The sequence below is a fragment of the Tiliqua scincoides genome, chromosome 2 (genome assembly GCF_035046505.1).
Source record: "Tiliqua scincoides isolate rTilSci1 chromosome 2, rTilSci1.hap2, whole genome shotgun sequence".
Taxonomy (NCBI): domain Eukaryota; kingdom Metazoa; phylum Chordata; class Lepidosauria; order Squamata; family Scincidae; genus Tiliqua; species Tiliqua scincoides.
In genome coordinates, this window is record NC_089822.1 from 145,924,597 (window position 1) to 145,949,440 (window position 24,844).

Genomic DNA, 24,844 nt, shown 5'->3' on the forward strand with positions numbered 1-24,844 from the left:
TTCTTGGAAAAGGAAGGTGTTATTTAGCCAAAAGTGGGCATTAGAAGGGAGTTGGAATATTTGGATGGGATAAATTGGCATAGTCGGCAGGATAGGGAAAATTGGGATAGGACACCCCCTACCACAGGATGCAGCACATGCCTCATTGCCACGGCTGCACCAGTGCTGGAATGTTGGATAGGATTGGTCTGTAAGCAAGCCAGCCAAGAGGCCCAAAGTGGCCCAGCCAGAGGCTAGGGCAGGGCCTTTCAAACTGGGGTGTTGTGACACCCCAGCCTGTGGGTCCTAGCCTCTGCCCCCTTAGGGGATGGGGGCAGGGAGGAGGCAGCAGCGTGATCCCCAGGATCTCACTGCTCAGAGGGCTGCAGGGGTTTGGCTGCACTTAGCAGAGCCTTCAGGGGGTGCGGGGATCCCTGCGCAAGTGACTGCCAGGCTCTCCAATGCTTTAAAAGTGAAACTGGAGCGATTGTGCCCTGCCTCCGCTAAACCGGAAGTGGAGTGCGATCATGCCACTTTCACTTTTGAAGTATTGGGGAGCCCTGCAAACACTTGTGCAGGGCTCCCCGCACCGCTGGGAGGCTGCAGGAGGCTCTGGTAAGTGCAGCCAACCCCCTGCAGCCCCCTGAGCAGCACAATCCTGGGGATTGTGCAGCTGCCTCTCCCCTGCCCCCATAAGAACTTAGAGCAGTTTCCAAACTCCCAGAGAGTTTGAAAACAGCTGGGCTAGGGGAATCTTTTCCCCTTACCTCTGGGTAAAATATGCTGGCTCCTATGGGTCTCCTCAGACTTGTACAACCTCAGGAGGTGGCACAAGTCCAAGGAGAGTGGAGCGGCTTGAAACTGCTCCAACTTCCCTGGGAGCGGGGATTTGGGTCTCGCATAACTTATGGCATGTCGTGCCAGCAATGAGCCAGTGTGCACTGAGTAGGATTGGGCTCTAAGTCTCCTTGAGTTCAATGGGTCATACTCTCAGGTAAAGACAGACAAAAGAAAATATTTCTTTACTCAGCATGTGGTTGGTCTGTGGAGCTGCTTGCCACAGGTTCTTGTGATGGCATCTGGCTTAGATGCCTTTACAAGGTGATTGGACAAATTTCTGGAGGAAAAATCCATTATGGGTTACAGGACATGGTATGTATGTGCAATCTGCTGATTTTAGAAATGGGTTATGTCAGATGCAAGGGAGGGCACCAGGATGAGGTCTCTTGTTACCTGGTGTGCTCCCTGGGGCATTTGGTGGGCCGCTGTGAGATACAGGAAGCTGGACTAGATGGGCCTATGGCCTGATCCAGTGGGGCTGTTCTTATGTAAGCGTGTATAGCAGAGTTTCTCAAACTCTGAGGGAGCTTTACTCTCTCAGTAAGATCTTGCGGGGGAGGGGCTAGGGCAGTGACACAATCCTCAGGATCACATTGCTAAGGGGGGCAAGGGGTGTGCTTTGGACTTACTGTGAATGATGTAGTGCTGCAGGAGGTGCAGGGAGCCCTGCTCAGCCCTCTGCAAAGCTCCTGGACTCCTGGAATCTTCAGTAAAAGCAGTGCAAAGCACTTTTGTTTTGCAGGAGGTGCTTTGCGCCCTCTTTTATTGCAAATTTCAAGAGTCTGGGAGTGCTGTGCAGGGCTCCCCACACATCCTGCAGCTTGCTGCAGCCCTACATCATTCACAGTAAGTCTGAAGCACCCCCCTTACTCCCTATAGCAACATGATCCTGGAGAATTGTGTCACTGCCTCCTTCCCTTTCCCCACCCCTTAAAGGGATGGGGAAGCATTAGACTCAGACACACCAGTTTGAGATCCACTGGTGTATAGGATTCAGGGATGTGCAGTGCAGGTATGGTAGGTGAGGCAGAACCACCCCATCCATGGAAAAGCACCATAGCTGCCCTACCGCTTACACCAGGGGTGCTCAATACGTCATTCGGGATTGACCGGTCGATCCCCAGGCAAAATTAGTCAATCGCGGAGCCCTGTCTGTAGGCACTGACACACACACACACACACACACACACACACACACACACACACACACACACACACACACAGAGGGCTGGCAAGCCGAAGTCACCCAGCTGGGCTCCCCTCCCGAACTCTGCCCCCTCGCAGGAGCCCCCGAGCCTGCGAGGCGAGGCTGCTCAAGGCGCGCAAGGATCGCGCTGGCCGCAGGGTGGAGGATCGGGGCCGAGGCTGGCAGGGCAGCTCCGGGAGCCTGGCAGGCTCCCTCCTCTGCCCCATGCTGGCTGCGGGGCTTCCTTGGGGGGCATCGGAGAAGGTGACACTGGAGGAGGAAGAGGAGGAAGCCGCGGGAGTCTGCAGAGCCAAGGACAGCCGGGGAGGAGGGAGCGCAGCCTGGCAGCGGCGTGCCTGAGGAGGAGGAGGAAGGAGCGGACCTGAGGGGAGGGGCTCCCCCACTGCCCACCCCCCGTGGGGCTGTCACAGGAGGCGATTGTGAGCTGCGTGCTTGGGTCAATGAGGCTGGCGATCCATGCGCTGCTGAGCCGGGGGCACACGGCACTGCTCGGGCGGCGGCCAGGAGGCGCTGCCGGCCTTGGGGGGGGAGTCGAGACCCAGAGAGAGGTGGGCATGCGTGGCAAACTTCGGGCACAAAGTTGGACTGGGGTGAGGATGAGGAAGGTGGTGGTGGTGGGCTCCCAAATCAGACACTGGGGAGGAAAGTTCAATGGGGGGGGTCCTGGCTTGGAAAAGTCCCTGTTCCCCTCTTGCCTTCTTGCCCCACTCACTCTGCCCCCCACTTGTGCCCCCCGTACAGTGCCCCCCCACTTGTCCCATCCACTCAAGATCCATTCCCCTGGCCCTCATTCATCTACCCCCCCAGCCACTTAAGGCTGAGTAAGAAGGATGGCTTGGTTAGACCACCCTAGTGTGCCACTAACGGTCCTCCGGTGTGCCCTGGGGGGTTTGGGGCAAGCTCAGGCATTACAAAGTAATTACAAGTAATTACAAGTTTAAAATAAATAAAATGTATTGTTATTGTAAAATAAATAAAATATATTGTGATAAAACAATTAAAATATTGTTTATTTATAAACAATAAAAATGTTTATAGTTAATTATGTTGTGTTGTGCAATATTGGCTCATGCGGTTATGCAAGGTACACCAACATACATTGTACACATAAATGTTATATGTTATGATGGCGCGAACATTGTAAAAAAACTCTGGTAGATCTCCAGGCCTTGCTGGGTTTCAAAGTAGCTCTCCAGCCAAAAAAGTGTGAGCACCCCTGGCTTACACCTAAAGAGGCTCTCCTTACACCTGCTTTCTCAGGTGAATGGTGAGCCTCCTCGGGTATAAGCAGGCAGGGCAGCTGCGATACTTTTCCATGGACTAAGATGGGGTGGCTCTGCCTCTCCTGCCACACCCACACTGCTTGTTCCTGATAGGACTGCTCAGATCAAAAACAAAAATTGTATAAATAAGGTGTGTTATTGAAGCGGGCTGGAGAGAGATAAGAATTCTGCCAAGATCTGTTATAAAACATACTTTACCTAGAATTTGCTTTCCCAGCTGCTTCCAGGTATAAAGTCATCATTCTTTCTGAAAAATGCCGTAAGAGATTTTTTTTCTTCCAGGGAGGATTAAATCTCAGACAGGGCAAGAAAAAGCAGGCATGCATATCCACCTCCAAAGAAATATAATTGGAATAATATTAATTTACTTTTCCCCTTTTATCCTTGCTAGAGGAGACACAGAAATACTGATTATCAGGATGGCAATTATTTCAAATCATATTCTTCCTTGTTCTAAGTTAGAATTGCAACAGCCAGTGCCCTCTGCTGCCTGCAGAGCAAAACTACAACCACTAGTTAAAGTGGTCTGAGCTCCTGCACCTTCTGACTTGTTCTTAAAACAAGCTTTACAACTGAAAGTTGCTACCCCCACCTGCAAAACTCATAAGCAAGGGGGGGGGAAGCATTGTAAACAGACCAAAACTTGGCCACAACTAGGAAATGTTTGGAGCTGCTCAAGGATGTACGTAGCTTTTGAATTTTTGACCCGCTTGAAAGAAACTCAGTGGTGAAGTGGATCTGCTTAATGTTATCTGGAAACTCCCAATTTCTGGTCTTTGTTTTCTTTGGTATCCCTCCAGTTGCCACTCCAGTCAATCCCAGTCATATGAAGGGATTTTCCTAGGAACTACATTGCGGAGAAATAATGCCCTCTCTAAAGCCTTATTGACTTTCCACCTGGACTCACTTCTATGCCAAATCAACTGTCTTTTTGTCACCCTGAAGGAAGTGACATCAGCAAGACAAACCTGTGCCCAGAAGAGAATAATAAATGAATGCCTGCCATGGAATTTCAGCTGGCAAGCAGTGCTTCAGCTCTATAGGGTGCCCCAAGTGTAAACCTCAATATTCATTCATCCTGGATAAACTCAAATTAGCAGTTGTGTTTTGCAACCTTGAAACACATAAACAAGATTGGGGGGGGGGAACCCATTGTAAGACCACTTCCATAGATGGTTGTGATGAGGAAATGTTACTTGCTGCTCAAGGATGTATGAAGCTCTTGAATCTTTGACCCTCAAGAAAGAAACTCGGTGATGAAGTGGATCTGCTTCGTATGATCTGGAATCTCCCAATTTCTGGTCAATCCAATCATTGGACTGGCCAATCCAAACTGAAAGGCTAATCCAAATATTTGTGTAGGTAGTCCAAATCAATGTGTGACACTGGGCATCTCCTTACTCCTCCAGCACCACCTAGACCTCCTTGACTTGCAGGCCTCTATTAAATCCAGATAAGACAGAGGCTCTCCTGGTTCGGAAATCCTTGATGCAGGTACTGGACTATCGGCTTGCTCTGAATGGGGTTGCACTCCCTCTGAAAGATCAGGTCTGCAGCTTGGGGGTCCACCTGGATTCGCAGCTGTTCCTGGATTCCCAGGTGGCAGTTGTGGCTAGGGGGGCCTTCGCTCAGCTTTGGCTGGTGCGCCAGCTGCGGCCGTACTTGGATCATGCAGACCTGGCCACGGTGATCCATGCCACGGTGACATGGAGGTTAGATTATTGTAACGCGTTTTATGTGGGGCTGCCCCTGAAGACGGTTCGGAAACTGCAATTAGTGCAGAATGCGGCGGCCCGTGTGGTCACTGGAGCTAGGCAGTTTGATTCTGTCAGCCCGCTTCTCCGGGGGCTGCATTGGCTGCCCATTCGTTTCCGGGCCCAATTCAAGGTGCTGGTTTTGACCTTTAAAGCCCTATACTGCTCTGGGCCAGGGTATCTCAGAGATCGCCTACTTCTATACAATCCAGCTTGTCCTCTTAGGTCATCAGAGAAAGCCTTTTTACAAGTGCCGCCGCCTAAGGAGGTACGTGGGGCGGCGGCAAGAAATAGGGCCTTCTCAGTAGTGGCACCAACATTATGGAACTCCCTTCCCCTTGATTTGAGAATGGCTCCCTCTCTTGAGACTTTTCGGCGAGGCCTGAAGACCTTTTTGTTTAAAGAAGCCTTCTGAGTTCATGGCCTTTTTAAACATCTTTTCTATATCTTTTAGTATTTTTACAGGCCTGATTCCTCTATGATTTGCTGCGTTTTGCTCTTTTTATCTGACTTTTTATCTGACTACGGTTTTTATGGGTATTTGTTAATGTGTTTTTAATATGTTTTTATTTGTGGTTAAATTATGTTTTTGATCTGTTTTTAATATGTTGTAAGCCGCCCTGGGTCCCTTCGTGGAGAAGGGCGGGATATAAATAAAGTTTATTATTATAATTATCATCATCATCATCATCATCAATAATACAGGGATGCCCAAACCCCAGCCCTGGGGCCACTTGCGGCCCTCAAGGTCGCTCAATGCGGCCCTCAGGGAGCCCCCAGTCTTCAATGAACCTCTGGCCCTCCAGAGATTTGTTGCAGCCCGCACTGGCCCGACACAACTGCTCTCAGTGTGAGGGCGACTGTTTGACCTCTCGCGTGAGCTGTGGGATGAGGGCTCCCTCCACTGCTTGTTGTTTCACGTCTGTGATGCTGCAGCAGCAGCGAAGTAAAGGCTGGCCTTGCTTTGTGCAAGGCCTTTTATAGGCCTTGAGCTATCGCAAGACCTTCATTCATATAAGTTCATCTTTAATATATTCATTTATGTAAACTTCTGTAAATTTATCCAAATTTTAAATGTAAATTAATTCTTTTTTTCCCTGTCCCTGATACATTGTCAGAGAGCTGATGAGTCCCTTCGGGGAGAAAGGCGGGGTAAAAATAAAGTTATGATGATGATGTGGCCCTCCTGCCAAAAACTTTGGACAACGCTGCTCTAATACAAAATGCTTCTTACAGCCCTATCCTATTCAGTGCTGGTACAGCAGGACTGCACAGCCAATGCCATATCCAGCACTGAAATTGAGCAGGCTGGAGGTCTTCTAAGGGTACGAGAACATTTCTTCCCTTACCCTATGTTAAGCCCCAGTCTGCTCAATGGCTCTACTTGAATCAGTGCCACCGAAATCACTAGTGCAGGTCTGAGAAGCTCTGTATAGGGCTTTCAGGCTGGGAAAGGAGATTAGGGTATGGCAGAAGCCCCCTCTGCTGTCTCCATACCCTCCTGGGCCTAATTCGCCCTATCCCCTGCCTTCCCCCAACCCAAAACACCCCCTCCTCAATTCTGTTCCACTCTCCCCTCCGACATTTGCATCTGCGTTTTTTTTTGTGTCCTGGTCATTTCCATTTGCACGGGCGGGCCTGTGGGTGGACTAGGGCAGAGCAGGGGTGAGTGGGGCCAGGATCTGACACTTCCGCTGGATCCTAACCCCACTCCCAGGCAATTCGGCACAGTGCCGAGCTGCTCGGATCTGTGCCACCTCATTAGGTGGCACAAATCTGAGTAGATGCACTGGGGTTGCTGCTGCATTACCCAGGGCAAGGGGGAAGTCATTCCCCTTGCCCCAGACTGAGCCTCAGGCAGCCCCAACCCCACATTGGATACAGGGCAGGCCAGCTGGCCTGCTTGTTCCAGTTCAGGTTAGGATTGGGCTGCCAGCTGTTTTCCCAACATTCTTACTGGAAACCTGAGTTCAGCTTCAGGCTCCTTCCCAAACCCCCCTTAATCAATCCTCCAAGTGTTCCAAAACATGGAAAATCACCCCTGCCTGTTGATTTCCTTTCAGAGGCTTGGGACATTTGTTTAGAGTACTTCCTGCCCAGTTCTGTCCTCCATGGCTCTGCTAGGTGCAGAGGTTCTGAAATGGCTACCGCTACATCCAGCGGCACCACCTGGACTACCAGAGGTCTCCTCAGGAGAAGTCTCAAGCCCCAGAAGTCCCAAGCCCCACAATGGTGCATTACCATCTCAAGTCTGTGCTGGCTATTTTGCTGGTGCAGACTTGAGAGCCTCCATGTTGGGTTTTGCATCCTGACATGAAGGGTAGGATCCATTGGAGCAGAATTCCACCAGTTCCACCCCCTCCCAGGCTGGTTCTTTTTGGCTTAAATCACTAAAATAAATCCATTTTTACTTTTCACCCTTGCCTCAATTTTCATTTCCCCAACAAAGTTATATAATTGAACCACTGGCCACTGTGCACGATCTATGTGCAGAATTGTTTCCCCCATGTTACATGTGTTTTAAAAAGCCCTGCCAGTAACACAGCCACTCAACCAATGGTGTAAGAGACTTACATATGGGCAAGAAACATGGAAGTGTTTTCGTACAGCCTATTTTATTTCCTGCACATTTATGTACAGCAGTCCACATATAAACAAGCATGACATACAGATTTCCAAACTAGCATGTCATCAGGTTTCAGACTGTCTGTGATCAACTGGGCGGGCTAAAAACAGAGATCAGCAAATTGACTTAACCCAGCAGTGTCACAAGATTTCCATGGTCAATAATGGAGGCCCACAGTGCTGCAAAATGCCAGGAACTCATGTGTGTGAGATGTACTAATTTGACATCAACAGTGAAAAACAGGCTTCATTAGAACAGGCATATAAAAACAAAGGTCAAATATCTGGGTTTGTGGACAGATTGATGCTGGCTAAGGTCTTTGTTTAGCAAATCACTCCTCACCCATTTATTTTATTGTCTATCACAGGCATTTTGGACTATGAAAAAAAGGACAGTTGGATCAGGATACTATTAAAGAGCCCCTACAATAGACCATATAGTCTCATGTGCTGCCTGTCAGTTTCTCTCAGCAATCAACAGAGCAGAGCACAGCCGTTGCAATTTACCCTTTACAAGTGACCCCAGATGGCCCATTTTGTTGTTGGTCTGGTGCCACTAGTTTTAGCACATTTGCGGAAAGCATTTTTGGCTCTCTGCAATGGATTCAGTCCCTTTTGCTAGCTGTAGTTAAGTTCCCACCACTCCATTTTCCATTTTTGCCTGTCCTCTCGGCAAGTGGAAAGCTACAATTTGACAGACTGAAAAATATTGCAGACAGATTTGCTCCTCTAGGAAAATCAGTCGGACTGAAATGCCTGCCCTACGCTCGAAAGGGGGAAAATCTCACCAACTACAAGCTGAACATTAAAGGCGTGCAGTTGTTCAAGATTAGGCAGCTGAACTTTGTATTTGTTTTGCCCTTTACTCCTAACTGGATTTAAATGATGGTTTGGTACCACAAATCATTTTTTAATGGCTACTAGCTGTGAGTGGTTCTTGAACTTCTTCCTTTGATCTAGAATCCTGCAACTATCCTATACCCCAGGCCAGCCATTATCCTCAGATCAATACTAACCCTGGTTGCCCCTGCAGGCAGTGAGGCTAGACAGCTGCCTGGGCCTATGTCTTGATTCTTAGGGCCAAGCTACATGTGATATGAAATATGTTAAGATGCTGTTGCAGGCTTCAGTCTATTTGTGTGAAGCAGCTATGCTGGGGGGGGGGACGAGATGGGACGGGCAGAGGCAATTTGGATTAGAACAGCACATAGAGGTAGAGAGCATTTCATCTTTTACTACTGCACTGCTTTTCTGCTGAAAATCATCTCCAGGAAGCAGCTATTTAAACCCAAAAATAGCTTCCTTACAAGTACCACTGTAGCAAACCTTACAAGTGCCATTGGAGCAAGTGGCACTTGTAAGGTTCAACAGACTTTCCAAAGAGGTGATTTTCATCTGGAAAACAGTGCAGTGGTGAAAAATTAAAACTCCTTTCTCTTCCATGCTACAGCCCTGATCAAAAGCACAGCTCCATGCGGCTGCTTCACAAGAGTCGTCTTAAGCCTGCCAACACATGCTGATACTATTTGATGTCATATGTAGCATGACTCTGTTTGCAACAGAGCTCAGTCTTGCTGGAAGCAGTGGGGACTATTGTATACCTTTGCAGAGGCCCTGGAGACTCATTTTCAGTTCAGGCAGCGCTCAGCAAGATCAAGGTAGCAACACCTAACTGAGAGTGTACTCCTCTTGCAATGGGGCAAGAGCCTCTGGGACAGGATATATTACACACACCCCCATACAAGATCATGTATTTATGTATTATTTATGGCATTTATATGGGCTTGGATCCAAAGGTGCCCTTCAACTAACCAAAAGTCTCTTATGCTTCCAAAAGGACTTTTTGCAAGTACGCAGGATTGTATGAGAACATGATCCCAGATCCAAGTAGATTCCTCTTCTTCCTTAATCACTATGAGTCACATACAGTAGTGCAGCCTCTTCTGTCAGTGCTTTGATAAGAGTTCTTCAACAACAGCACTAACACATTCCCTCCCCCCTCTTCTGTGCACAGTTGTGTGAATCTGCAAGCCAATATTTTTCAAATGGAGTGCAAGTTTTACATGAGCTTTGGAACTCATTCCTGAATTTGGGTTAAAAACCATTTCTGCCAATGTTGCATTTATGCAACAGGGACAAAATGTGTACACCTGTGGGCTGGACAAAATGGGTTAAAGACCTGAAAAGCACCTCTTAGTTGTCAGATTTGAACCTATAACTGTTTATCAAAATATATTTTTTTCCTAGTCTTTCTTAGGGCCCAGTTCTATCCAACTTTCCAGCCCCAGTGCAGCCACAATGAGATAAAGGAACAAATGTTTCCATACCTTGAGGACGTCTGTGTGACTGTCCCACCACCTCAGGATGCAGCAGAAGCCCCATTGGCATGGTTGCACCAGCAGTGGAAAATTGGATAGGATTTAGCCCTCAACCTCTTATCACAACTGACTTGCAATTTATTGAAAAGCTGTCCATACTTAATTAACCCCAATACAGTGGGGCTCTAAGAAGAACACCAGTTTTTAAAAAGTTAGCAGCTCGGTTCTTGCAAAGTTATGTTTTATCTTAATTTCCAGTTGCTTTCTTTAAGAAGCCTCACTGAAGTCATTTTAACATGCTGTGACACTCCAGATGGAACACTTAAGAGCAAAAGCATATCACAGCATGATGATTGAGACTGAGGAGTGGCAAGAAGGAATGACTGTGCATCAAGAGTAGTTGGTGGGTCTATTGTGCACATGCACCTTAGAAAAGGTCTGCCACATAGATCACTGTTAGTGCAAGCGTATGCATGTCTACTCAGAAGTAAGTCCTATTCAATTCACAGGGACTTAGAGCCCACTCCTATGCATGTCTACTCAGAAGTAGGTCCCATTAGAGTCAATGGGGCTTACTCTCAGGAAAGTGTGGATAGGATTGGGCTGCCGCTCTCCTATAAGTATGTCTAGGATTGCGGCAGAAGTTCTGCTCAGTTTGCTGCTGTTTGTTAATACTCCAAGGCAGTAGAAAAAGAGCAGCCTTTCTGCTGCTGCTCTACCCACCATAAATTACTGACATAAAATATGCAACTGGATCTTGTTGACGCAAAATGGGAAATTCCATTGCCTTGATTTCTCTTGCAAAGTCTATTAACTGCAGGAGCTTCTCTCCTGCCTAGCTCTGAGTTTTTTTTTTATTTTTAACCTAGTGGGGATGATTCAATTTATTCAATGTATCCAAGAAGTCCAGTCCAACCCTGCACTTTTAGTTACTGCTGCTCTTTCCCTTTTCTTCCTTTTAAACTTTTATATTGTGTCTTAAAATTGTGTCTTAAAAAAAATCAAAATATTCCAAAGTGGCTCACAATAAATCAATAACAAAATTATAGAAACCAGAGGAAAAAAGAAACGGACTAGAAGGTCATTGAAACAGGCAAATAAAATAGCAATATAAAAATGAAAAGATGAAAAGTAATGCAGCTGGGTAGCCTAAACGTGCACTATAACTGTTCATTAAATACCTGGGCAGTTAAAGTGATCGTAGCCTGGTTTAAAATGTGTAAGGTTTGGTGCCAGGTGTACAGTCCCATGGAAAGCATTCTATGTTTGGGGTGCTACTTCTGATAAGGCCCTGTCTCCAGTCACCTCCCATCTAACTCTGGAGGTGAGGGCACCCAGCTGCGTTCCAGGGTAGGGGGAGGTGGAAGGAGGGTGGGGAGGAGGAAGTTGGGCGGAAGGGAGGTGGAACCAGTGGAACTTCGCACCATTGGCTCCTGAGCCTCTGTGTCAGGCCATCTGCCCAACATGGAAGCTCTTCTTTCTACACCGACCCTTGGGTCACCATAGAATCGAGTAGCCGCTTTGCAGGGCTACTTGCCTTACTTGGGGGAAGTGAATTAAAGGGAGGCAGCAGTGGCTGCCTCGGGTGTGCTGGATGCAGGGGCAGCCATTTTGGCACCACTGCAGCCCCGCATGTGGGGCAGCTCATGATTGGTCTGCCCAACTCCAGTTGCCACTTCCTCCTATAAAGGTCTGTGGTGGATGCAAACTGCAAAACAGCATCTGTAATTGTTTTTTCTCACTGTCCCTTCATAAGCAAGGAAATAAGTTCAGCAAATCCACAGTTAAACACTGGGTCACGTTTGCTGATAACCGTAGGCAGCCTGAAATTATAACCCATCTTCACTTTCACCTAGCAGACACATTGCCTTTAGATCCCTGCAATTATAAATAGAGAGACCAAACTCAACTGAACCTAAATGAGCAAACCACATTTTAACAATCAATTAAACAAAAATGTTCTTCTCTTTTAAAAAAAACAAAACTCCTTTCTGATTATTCATCTTTGGGGTTGTGCTTGATTTTATTAAAGGTTAATTCATTCCTTATGTAATATGAGCAAACACGAATTATCCAGACAATTAGTGGCCTTTGTTAGCTCTTTTGTCCCAATCAGTTTTAACCAACATTCAACCGAATGAATCCTTGGCATGGCAGGCTGTTCTTCAAGCCCTTCGAGTGATCAGAAATGAACTGAAACCAGAAGGGCTTTTTCTAGGTCTGGTTGCTGGCTTGAAAGCCAGCTTGTAACATACAATGAGTTCAAAAGGTTTATTAAAATGTAGGACACTGAAAACATGAAACTGAAATATTGAAAATGTTTATTTTAAATAATTCCTAATTTATGATTTCTTTGTTTGGTGCACTGGCAATAGCACACTGAAACAAAAGAACATTGATCTTAAAAGCCAATTGACAAGATACTGTCCCGCTTGCTTTGGTTATTATTCCTAATAGCCCTGCTTGGATTACAGTTTTTGCCCTGCCTTCTGTCTCTGACTAGAGCAAAGTTATATAATCCTGATCTGTTTTCATTTCTAGAGCAGGTTTCATTTATTTTAAAGGGAGTGCAGAATGTAGAGCGTACCTTCATTAAGCTTCTCAGTGCCAACGCAACGAAACTGTGCAAGGTGCAGACTGCAAATCTGTGCATGTTTTTTATTTTTATTTTAAAACACTTTTATTCCACTTTTGTTCTCGAAATAAACACACAAAGTTAACAAAAGCCTATATCAAAATATCCTTTAAAAGCCAGCAAGTACACAAAAAGAATGTTGTAACACCTCTTCACTGAAACAGGTATACGAACAGCCAGTCATCTACACACTATCTTCTATTTGTTTCCTTTGATTCTAGGGCAAGTTAAGCAACTGGTGAAAATATATTTGTGACCAGCCTTTGATGTACGAGCCTCGTACATGTATCAGCCTCATATGATTTCTGTGGGTTCAGATATGCTTACCTTTGTTCTGACACTAACTGGAAGGTTCCACCCACTCCTGAGATAATGACCATAATATTGTGGATACACTGAGGGCGCAATCCAAAGTCCAGCTTTGGCTGGCACAAGTCTCTTGTGCTGGGCAAGAAGTGTTGTGAACATGACACAAAGCACATTTTCGACTACTCTGGAAAAGGCTAGCCTGGCACAAAGATTCGTGCAGGCCCACAGAAGGCAGATCTGGCCTCTGTTGCTCTAAAGCAGGGGTCTCCAAACTTTTTGACCAGAGGGTTGCATCAAATATCTGGCACAGTGCTGAGGGCCGGAAAAAAATTTAAATATAAAATTTATATAAATAAATTAGAGATGGAACTTAGATGAGTGAATAAATGAATGAATGGGCTTATTCATTCAACCTCTCTGGCCCTTAGAACACCCTCCAGACGCAATCAGAGCACAGTTCCAGGCATGTTCGGCCAAGTGGACCAGAGGCTTTCAGGGGACAAGAGGCTGGCCGCGAGTCGGATAGAAGCTCGCCGTGGGCCGCATCTGGCCCCCAGGCCGGGATTTGGAGACCCTTGCTCTAAAGGCAGAAAAGTTTACACCGGCAGGGGTGGCCAGTGTACGGGGGTGGAGAAGGTGGCGGGAGGGCATAATGGGGGTGTTCTGAGGCAGGGGGTGGGGAGGGGCAGGTGAATGGTGAATGGACCAGGCCTGGGAGGAGGTGCGACTGGCCTCTGCACCTTAGGCTGGATCCTAATCCCTCTCCCAGCCAGTGTGGCATTACACTGGGCTGCTCAGACTTGCATCAGTGATTTTGCTGACGGATGCATCATTAGCAATACAGAGGCCAGCGATATGGTTTGTCTGGGGATCAAAACATAAGAAGTGCCTTGCTGGGTCAAGCCAAGTGCTCATCTAGCCCAGCTTCTGGTACTTCCCAATGGTCCACCAGATACCTCTGGGAGCACACAAGATAACAAGATACCTGTATCCTGTTGCCACACCTTTGCATTTGGCATTCAGAGACAGGGTACCTCTAAAACCCAGAAGTTGCATACAGTCATTAGATTCCATTCTGAATCTGCGGACAGATTCAATTCTTGGCCACGATGAAATCTCACTCACCGTTGCTTAGCTTTTCAACTTCCTCGTTCTGACTCACAGGATCTTCTCAGTGCCTGTCTGCTACCAGAAAAAGTGCAACCTGTGCTGATTTCCAGGTCCAACAGCTGAAAAGACCAAAACAAATGAGTCCACAGATGTGAGTTAAACTGCATAGCTAATTTCTGGAAACAGACCTGGGTGACAATGCAAGAGCTGAAGAAGCAGGAAGAGATACATACTCCAAAGTTGCAGGGAAAACAAACATACTTCTGGTGCTTGTGCAAGGACTCTCTAATCTTTCTACCAAGATTACTGGGCATACACACACACACACACACACACACACACACACACACACACAGAGGGTGGGATCCAAGTAGCACAAAATTGCTGTAACTCAAGATCACCTTAGATGTGACTCTAAACACATAAATGTCCTTAAAAGTTTTGTTTTGTTTTAATAGCATATAGTTTTAAATATATGCTAATAGCAATAGTTTTAAAAGTTTTGTTTTAATAGCATGTGAGGGTGATTGGCTGATGGCTTTATGATGGCTTTAGTGCTTTGCCCCATTGTGGTTCCAATTTAAACTGTGCACCATTTCCCATACATTATTTTTAAGGGAGGGGAAGCTTCCATTGGCTTTCATTTTGTTATTAAAACTAGTGTTAAGCGGGGTTGGAAATTGGTAATGAAACCACAGCAGGGGTGAAGTATTAAAGTGGCCATATCCTCTGCTGCAGTTTTGGCCTATTTCATGCCCTTCTCCCACATGCTATTTCCTACTAGAAGACAAAACCTGGAAAAACAACTTACGTGTTCCCTCAGTAGTGTACTGAGTAGTGGAATATTGGAATTTACTCCCAGATCCATGCATTGTCAGTCATTCCATCCTGAAAAGGTACAGTTGGAATGACAATCATAAGGCGAGGGTGGTGATTTGGAAGCATTCTTCTATATGTGCTTCACTGAAACATAGGAGTGCAATATGCAGAGTGATCCTCCAGTCCAGATTTCATTTCCTTTAGATGAAAGCATATACACTCATCTGACATCTATTAGGGAAACATACATCATCATCATGTTTGAACTGGCCTGTGGAGTTGGAAGAGAATTTAGTGGAGGACAGTACAAGTAGAGGTCAAATATCAACCTTGGTCTAGTCATGTGCTACTAGTGAATAATTTTCACAATCGAACTGTGACATTTATGACGGGACCCCGCCCTCCCCCCCCCCGGTGGTCTGACTCTAACAGGGAGAGTGGAAGTGGTATGGATGACTTACCCTTCCTAGGGATGGACCACTGAGACCGTTTGCTTGCTTGAGAGAGGCAATTTATTTGGGTAATTGGTTTTACGTTCATTGGCCCCCTTGTGGTGCCACAAGGGGCCCAGCTCAAAGTCCACATATCTAAAAGTCAACACGAGTTTCAACATGGTTTGGTCCTCTGCCCAAGTGGGGTTGTTGCTGTCTTGTGACAAGGCTCACAGCTGCCTGGAGGCCTTCTGAGGGGTGGAATTGGTGCCTCACTGGTTGGGTTTAGGTACACAGGTATTCCCTTGTACCTCCTCAATTATAGAGGGAGCTGGTCCCCTGTGGTCACCCCATGCCCAGGGGTATTGCTGCCGCCTTCCCTGGGTGTCTTTACCTCTCCTGGGGCCAGGATCTACACGGAGGGATCGCTTTCGCCCCTCCAAGGTAACTGACAGGCCAATTAAGGGTAGTGGGGTTGCTGTAGCTTCCCCTGGCTGTCCTCCAGGAGCCCAGGCCCAAGGAAGAGCGACCTCTCCCTCTGGCTGCTGGGTTCCTTATGAACCCCGCAGTCAGTCCAGGTGGCCTCACCCTTTCTGGCCATATGACCAGCCTGAGATCTTGTGAGCTCCCAGGCCCTACTCCCAGGGAGACCGCCAACCTGGGGTTGGATTTGGACCATCCTCATGTTGCTCTCCTACTCTCAAGGAGCCCCTTGCTCCTGAGGATGCCTGAGTTGCCAGGGGTGGGCCCAGACGACACCCACACACTGTTATTAGGTGTATTTGTTGGCCCAATCCTACCTTCTCCGTCCATCTTTGCAGTGCCTCTTCTGCTGCCGCTGACTACCATAAAGCAGTCACTGCCAACTGCCAAAGATGCTCTGGCAGCATGAGACTCGGTGCACTGCTAGAGATGCTGACAGGAAGGCCAGAGCTTTCCTGTTAGTGCCAGTGGATCAGGAGCTGCCTGCTGACTCAGATAAGATGGTGGGGGAGGCAGGAGGGCGGAATGGGGGCCAGGAATGGCAGAATGGGTTGGAGATTGGGTGGGGGGTGGGTCTGGGATTGGGGTGGGATTGGGTCCAGAAAGGGGGTGGGTTCAGAGTGGCAATGGCAGCTGCCAAATCTGAATCTCCTTCCCAGACCAGATTTCATTCACTTCTTTTGAAATTCTATAAGTTCTAGTCCTCCATGATAACTCTTGCTCTTTGCAAGTCAAAATACATTTGTTCCTCGCTTTGATATTCTAGAACAGGGGTTCCCAAACCCCGGCACGGGGGCCACTTGCAGCCCTTGGGGACTCCCATTGCGGCCTGCGGGGAGCCCCCAGACTCCAATGTGGCTCTCCAGAGACTTGCTGGAGCCCATGCTTGCCTGACACAAGTGCTCTCAGCATAACGTGACTGTTCAACCTCTCGCATGAGCTGTAGGGTGAGGGCTCCCTCCACTACTTGCTGTTTCACATTTGTGATGCAGCAGTGGCAACGAAGGAAAGACTGGCCTTGCTTTGCGCAAGGCCTTTTATAGGCCTTGAGCTATTGCAAGACCTTCACTGATTCATAGAAGTTCCATTTCTAATATATTAATTTATGTAAATTTATTCAAATTTGAAATGTAAATTAATTCTTTTTTCCCTGGCCCCTGACACAGTGTCAGAGAGATGATGTGGCCCTCCTGCCAAAGAGTTTGGACACCCCTGTTCTAGAAGAATCACATCCAAAAGAATTAACTACTAATAGGGAAAGAGAAGGAAAACTTTACTGCACCATGAAATCAGCAAGCTCAGACTTTGTTCTTGTTGCTCTAAATGCTAAGGATATCTCATTACAGCATGAGCGTTCCAAAGCTGAGATACCCAGGAGAAAAAAGAAAACATATCTGTATCAAAGGTAAATAGATGTCTTTCATATTGCTGGAGAGTGTCAAGTCAAACAAAACCAGCCCTATAGATTTACAAGCCTGACACCACAGCACTCAGGAACTAAAAAAGTATATATACATACCGTGCCATGACATTAGCCTTAGGTGCACTAATGGTCTATACATTTTGCTGCATTAAAGAATGATAAATCCTCCTTTCCCAGAACAACGTGTACAAGACTGTGGACAGAATTATAGCCTGCAAGGTCTTAGGTTCAGATCCCAAAGCTTAAAGAAAGTAACCAGCCATAAATTGCTGTTAATACTGGAATGGTTTTGATAGAATGCTCCCTTGTACGTCTTCTCGCCCAAGCAGAAGAAAACTCTTGATTTATATTAAACTCTTTATATTTAGATTTATATCAATCTCTTGGCTTCCATGCTTCCTGTGTGAATTTCTCCTAGCATCTTTTGCACATTTTTTTCGCACACCAGAGGGAAATGCGAAAAGCGCTTTGTACAGTTAGGTCTTTCTAAATTTCTGCTTTCTGTATTGACCTTTGATGTTCTGTACTTTGCATTGGTTGATGGCTCAAAATGATTTAAGAAGCAAACATTTGTGTGGGATGCGGAGAAAGTCATAGGGTCTATGGAGAAACCCCAACCTTGGAAGTTAATGAAACAATGGCCTCCACCCTGCCCTCGAAGGGAGGAATAGCCGCAATAACCTCTGTAACTCTTCATGACACTCTTCAGAAACATATTTTAATGGCAAGCAGAAGCATCAAAACAGACATGATGTGACATTTATGTTGGTTTCTGACTGCCCGATCCGATCTCCCACTGTTGAAGCAGCCACCCTGATGAAGCGCACACTGCATTCAGTGGGTGATATAGGGCTGATTAGGAGGCTTGCCAGAGGTAAATACAAATATTTTTACTTACCTCTGCATAGGCCCCCAACGGCCTATGGGTCTCCTCAGACACACCACTATATACTGGTCAGAAGTTCAGGAGAGAAAAGGTAGGAGCAGGCCAAAAATGGTGGATAAGATGTGGTGTGTGTGTTTCCTGGGAAGATGCTTCCCCTCTGGCCAACTCCCCATCTTTGCCCTCCCATTCCCTGCCTCAGATAGTCTCTGAACTTCCCTCTCCCTGCCCCCACCACCAACTTACTGGTGCCTGCTGAAGCTGTCAGATCTGCTGATGCACATGCCACACCGCTCACCATTTGTGGCAGTGTCCTGGCTTTCATGCTACTGTAAAGGACTTTGCACTGCACTGCTTAGTTGTGGCAGCACAAGGACCGAGTAGGACTGGGGCCCTAGATTTTTTTATACTTTTTTAAAAAAACCTAAAATCTTTTTTCTTTCTTTCATCAGTGGTGAGCCTGGGGGGACAGGGTGACAAAAGCCCTAGATGCTGCACCTGTGGCACCCCCAGCACTACTGCCTCCGCCTCTGCCCCACCTCCACCTGCCCATCAGAGCTGTTTTGCAGGCAGGCAAAGCCCTGTGCAGTGCTCTAAATGGCTCCAAAAGCCTTTGGAGGCTTCTGGTGCAATCTTAAAGAGATCTTCCAATTTTTTTCATAAAACCAGAAGTTTTCTGTAAGATTGCACCAAAAGCCTCAGAAGGTTTTTGGAGCTGTTTGGAGCACAGTGCGAGGCTCCGTGTGCCTAGGTAAGTATTCCTGGAGTGGGCAGGGTGATGCGGGGGGCAGCATGTTGTGGGGCGGCATAGGGGCCAGGTCTGTAATTGCCTTTCATTGAATGAGACGTATTTCATTCACACTGCATTCAGTGTCAGATTTCTTGCTGACTCTCCAATCAGAAATTAGCTCTCATCAGAGGAGGAGGAGTCAACAGTGGACAAACAGACATGTCCCCAGGAGCTCCTGGGAGACAGTTTGTTTTCCCCCAAATACTGCAGGTCTGAAGAAGACCTGAAGATCTTTGTTAGGAGAGACAAGATCTTCATTGGTGCAGGTATCTGGGAAACTGAAAGCCCGACTTGGGGGGAGGGCTTTCTTCTCAGAGGAATCTAACCATTTGTGACAGTATTGGGGGAGGTGCAGTGATCTGCAATTAAACTGCAGGCTCCGTGCTGAGATGCCATATGGGCGGGGGAAGCGTGAAGTGTAAAGTTTAAGCTGGAAATTTAAGATAAGCAAGTGTTAATATTGTCCCCGGCTCTGATTGACTGATTTGGCTAAAAGCCCTGGATATATTGGAGGCGTTAGCGAGAGACTTTTTAAGGAGGTTGAAAGTGCTCTTTTTCTCTGACGTGGAATAAATTGGTGGTGGATTATAATTACAACTATAACTTGGGTGTGAACTAAAATCCAGAATTATTCTTGGACATAATTGGATATAATTATAATTCTCATTAGATTTGGAAGAGCTTTGTTTTCTCTGCACCAGAGATGGTGAGACTGTTTTCTTTCATTTTGTTTTTCTCTCCTTAACCGCACTGGACTGTTATCTGCAAGAGGTATGTAAGGAATGCGGATGGCAGAGTAGTAATGACGTGGTGGAAGTGAGGAGAATAATATGTTCTGGACATCTAGTGGACTAGAGAGAAATTGCAAAATGGGCTCTGTTCCAGAAATGTGGATACAGAAAATCTTGATTAATACGGAGAGATTGCTTGTTATGAAGCAACAATAGCTGAATTGGTCCTCGCAGATTCAAGCCAGTCTGGAGACTCTTTCCCAACAGATAGATGTCTGTAAGGAACAATTGGAAGATGTGAAGAAACAAGCAGAAGATAAACAAGGGAGTGAAAAAGCGGACAAGGAGGAAAATCATCAGGATGATCAACAGGACAAAGAAGAGGCGCTGATGGAGATTAAGAAAGATAAGATGGACAGAATAACAGGAGTGCACAAATCACAAAATTTGTTGGAACAAGAAGGAGAAAATATATCCCAGTTAACTGGAAGAATGAACACACCCTATATAAGAAAGTGTGTATATATCAGATTCTATTATAGAGATAAATTATTAAAGATATTACAGGAGAAAAAATGGAAAGAAAGAAAAAGAACCCTGAGGGAAAATTTATTGTATTTTGTATAAATAAATGTATTTGTATAAATAAATGTATTTGTATAAATAAATAAATTTATTGTATTTTGTATAAATAAATAGGGAAAATTTATTGTATTTTGTATAAATAAATGGATAAATCAATAAGAGGTAGAAATAGATGAGTAAGTAGATTAGGAGATATGGTATGATTAATTAGTAATGGTATATGGTATTTAGCACTCCTAAATGTATGTTATATGTTTGTATGTTCCCCTGGGGGCTGGGGCTAAGAATAGGCCCTCAGTTTGGCTGTACTTGTCGTAAGAGGCGACTAAACAGCCACCGGGTAGATGGGACTCGTCAGCCTAGGAAGGCAGCTCATCTAAGAGAAGGAAACTCTGACCTCAAACCTCCACTGCCTTGTGGCTACAACCAGTTCTGGATCCAGTTCTGGAAAAGGCTTCAGGAGTCAACCTCGAGGCAAAATCAGGAGCCGGAGTCCCTTAGGCAGTTCATGGCTGAACACAGTCACGTTCTGGCAACTCCTGCGACGCCGCTGGAACCAACCGTATTGGCTTCTGCCTTTCCATTGGACCATTCCAGCGACGTGGAGAGGGGGGATTTGCTGCATGGGTAACAGCCTATCCTCCATACCTTCTTTACCCAGGCTTCGCGCACTGGAGAGGACACTCCAACTTCGCCATACGGCGTCGGCACAACACGGGAAGCAGCAGTTTACCGGTTATAAGTCTTTGCTCGATTGGCGTAGAGCATGACGCCAGGGGCTGCTTCCGACGGTGGGAGAGATCATTGCATCTCATTGGGCAGCTACCGCCCGCCTTAAGCTGGGCAGTCCCCAGCCAGTAAGGTGTTGCCTCGCCACGGTCCGTTAACCTCATGGGGTGCGTGGGGTTTAGGGTGAAAACCGACAAGCAGATCGACAACTCTGCACCATGCAACAGAAAACAGAAAACTACTGCCCTAAAGCTGGGCACCTGGAACGTTAGGACAATGACACCTGGCTTCTCTGATGACCTGCAAGAAATAGACGACGCACGCAAAACAGCTGTCATCGACATGGAGCTGAGCAGACTGCAGATGGACATCGTCGCCCTTCAAGAGACGAGGCTGCCAGATTCCGGATCTGTCAAGGAGAGAAATTTCTCATTTTTCTGGCAGGGAAAACCACCAAACGAAACCAGGGAACATGGCGTTGGCTTTGCGGTCAGGAATACCCTGCTGAAATCCATCATCCCACCTACTGTGGGAAGTGAAAGAATTTTGTCCCTGCAGCTCCAGTCATCAGCAGGACCTATCACTCTCATCAGTGCTTATGCACCGACTCTGTCGTCTCCAGCAGAAGCCAAAGACAAATTCTATGATGACCTGGCCACCACTGTCAAGAAAATCCCTGTAAAAGAGCCATTGTTCATCCTCGGCGATTTCAATGCTAGAGTTGGTGCTGATAACAGTTCATGGCCCACTTGCTTAGGTCAGTTTGGCACTGGGAGGATGAACGAAAATGGCCAACGCCTGCTAGAGTTTTGCTCTCATCACGGTCTCTGTGTCAGCAACACATTCTTCAACACAAAGCCCCAACATAGAGTCTCTTGGAGACATCCAAGATCAAAGCACTGGCACCAGCTCGACCTGATCCTCACCAGACGCTCCAGCCTTCCCAGCATCAAGATCACACGCAGTTATCATGGTGCTGTCTGCGACACTGACCACTCCCTGGTGTGCAGCAGAGTGAAACTGCAAACAAAGCGACTGTATCACACGAAAAAGGAAGGAAGACCTCGCATTGATACCAGCAAGACCCGGGATCAGAGAAAAGTGGAGGAATTTGCACAAGCGCTTGAGGAGTCTCTTCCAGGCCCGGCCGACGCAAACGCATCCAACAGATGGGAACATTTCAAGAATACCGTTTACAACACCGCCTTGTCCATATTCGGCAAGAAGACCAACAAGGCGGCAGACTGGTTTGAAGCCCACTCTGAGGAGTTGACACCAGTCATTGAGGAAAAGAGGAGAGCTCAAGCAGCATACAAGGTCTGTCCCAGTGAGCGCAACCTGCAGGTCCTCCGAACTGCTCGCAGCAAAGTCCAACAGACTGCCAGGAGATGTGCTAACGACTACTGGCTCCAGCTCTGTTCCGAGATACAGATAGCAGCTGACACGGGCAACATCAAGGGGATGTATGATGGTATCAAGCAGGCCCTAGGTCCAACACAGAAGAAAATTGCCCCTCTGAAGTCTGCCACAGGCGAGGTCATCCAGGATCGGGCGCAGCAGATGGAACGCTGGGTGCAGCACTACTCTGAGCTATATTCCAGAGAAAATGTAGTCACCGAAGAAGCACTGAACAACATTGAGTGCCTGCCTGTGCTGGAAGAGCTTGACAGTGAACCAACCCTAGAAGAACTTCACGTGGCCCTGGACTCCCTTGCCTTTGGCAAGGCACCTGGAAAAGACAGCATCCCTGCTGAAGTCCTAAAATGCTGCAAAGAGATCATCGTCACTGAGCTGCATGAAATCCTCTGTCTCTGCTGGAGAGAAGGTGGAGTACCTCAAGACATGAGGGATGCAAACATCATCACGCTGTACAAGAACAAAGGTGACAGGGGTGACTGCAACAACTACCGCGGCATCTCTCTCCTTAGCGTTGTAGGAAAGCTGTTTGCCCGAGTTGTACTAAAGAGGCTCCAGGTACTTGCAGAGAGCGTCTATCCAGAATCGCAGTGTGGATTCCGAGCCAACAGGTCCACCACTGATATGGTATTCTCCCTTAGACAACTGCAGGAGAAATGCAGGGAACAACGACAGCCACTCTTTATAGCCTTCATAGATCTCACAAAGGCTTTCGACTTGGTCAGCAGAGACGGCCTCTTCAAGATTCTCCCCAAGATTGGATGTCCACCCAGGCTCCTCAGCATCATCAGATCCTTCCACAAGGACATGAAGGGCACTGTTGTCTTCGATGGCTCCACATCAGACCCTTTTGACATCCGAAGCGGAGTGAAGCAGGGCTGTGTTCTTGCACCAACCTTGTTTGGGATTTTCTTCGCTGTCCTGCTGAAGCAGGCCTTTGGAACTGCAACAGAAGGCATCTATCTCCGGACCAGATCAGACGGAAAGCTCTTCAACCTCTCCAGACTGAGAGCAAAATCCAAAGTCCAGCTGAAATGTCTGCGTGACTTCCTCTTTGCCGACGATGCAGCTGTCACTACCCACTCTGCCAAAGATCTCCAGCAGCTCATGGATCGTTTTAGCAAGGCCTGCCAAGATTTTGGACTGACAATCAGCCTGAAGAAAACACAGGTCATGGTTCAGGATGTGGACTCACCTCCCTGCATTACAATCTCTGAGCATGAACTGGAGGTTGTCCATGACTTTGTGTACCTTGGCTCAACGATCTCCGACACTCATTCTCTCGATGCCGAGCTAAACAGGCGCATCGGTAAAGCAGCTACCACGTTTTCCAGACTCACAAAGAGAGTCTGGTCCAACAAGAAGCTGATGGAACATACCAAGATCCAGGTCTACAGAGCTTGCGTCCTGAGTACACTTCTGTACTGCAGCGAGTCATGGACTCTTCGCCCACAACAGGAGAGGAAACTGAGCGCTTTCCACATGCGCTGCCTCCGACGCATCCTCGGCATCACCTGGCAGGACAAAGTTCCAAACAACACAGTCCTGGAACGTGCTGGAATCCCTAGCATGTATTCACTGCTGAAACAGAGACGCCTGCGTTGGCTTGGTCATGTCGTGAGAATGGATGATGGCCGGATCCCAAAGGATCTCCTCTATGGAGAACTCGTGCAAGGAAAGCGCCCTACAGGTAGACCACAGCTGCGATACAAGGACATCTGCAAGAGGGATCTGAAGGCCTTAGGGATGGACCTCAACAAGTGGGAAACCCTGGCCTCTGAGCGGCCCGCTTGGAGGCAGGCTGTGCAGCATGGCCTTTCCCAGTTTGAAGAGACACTTTGCCAACAGTCTGAGGCTAAGAGGCAAAGAAGGAAGGCCCATAGCCAGGGAGACAGACCAGGGACAGACTGCACTTGCTCCCGGTGTGGAAGGGATTGTCACTCCCGGATTGGCCTTTTCAGCCACACTAGACGCTGTGCCAGAACCACCTTTCAGAGTGCGATACCATAGTCTTTCGAGACTGAAGGTTGCCAATACTATAATTAGTAATGGTATATGGTATTTAGCACTCCTAAATGTATGTTATATGTTTGTATGTTTGTGTGTGTTAATAAAAATCAAAAATAAATAATTAAAAAAAAGAAATTAGCTATCATCTATATTAACTTTAAATGCACAGATGATTAAAATGTGCCTTGAGATTATGAGCAGGCAACAGGAAAGCAGTGAAGGTGTGATTCAAATGGCAGGGACGCAAAAAGGGACAGATCACACAGATCACAGAAAAGCAGAGGTTCACATATCAAGAGAATCATACGAATGTTCACTCAAGCTAGACCATATAAGTAAAGACATAATTAATGTCACTTCTGTTTTGACCCTAAGAAAGATCAGGCTTCTGAGTGATCTATGAGCTGGAGTCATGAATCAAGTTTCCTACTTTTTAAAAATTGCTTGATAAACATTGAACATCCCTTCTGAATAATATGTGATA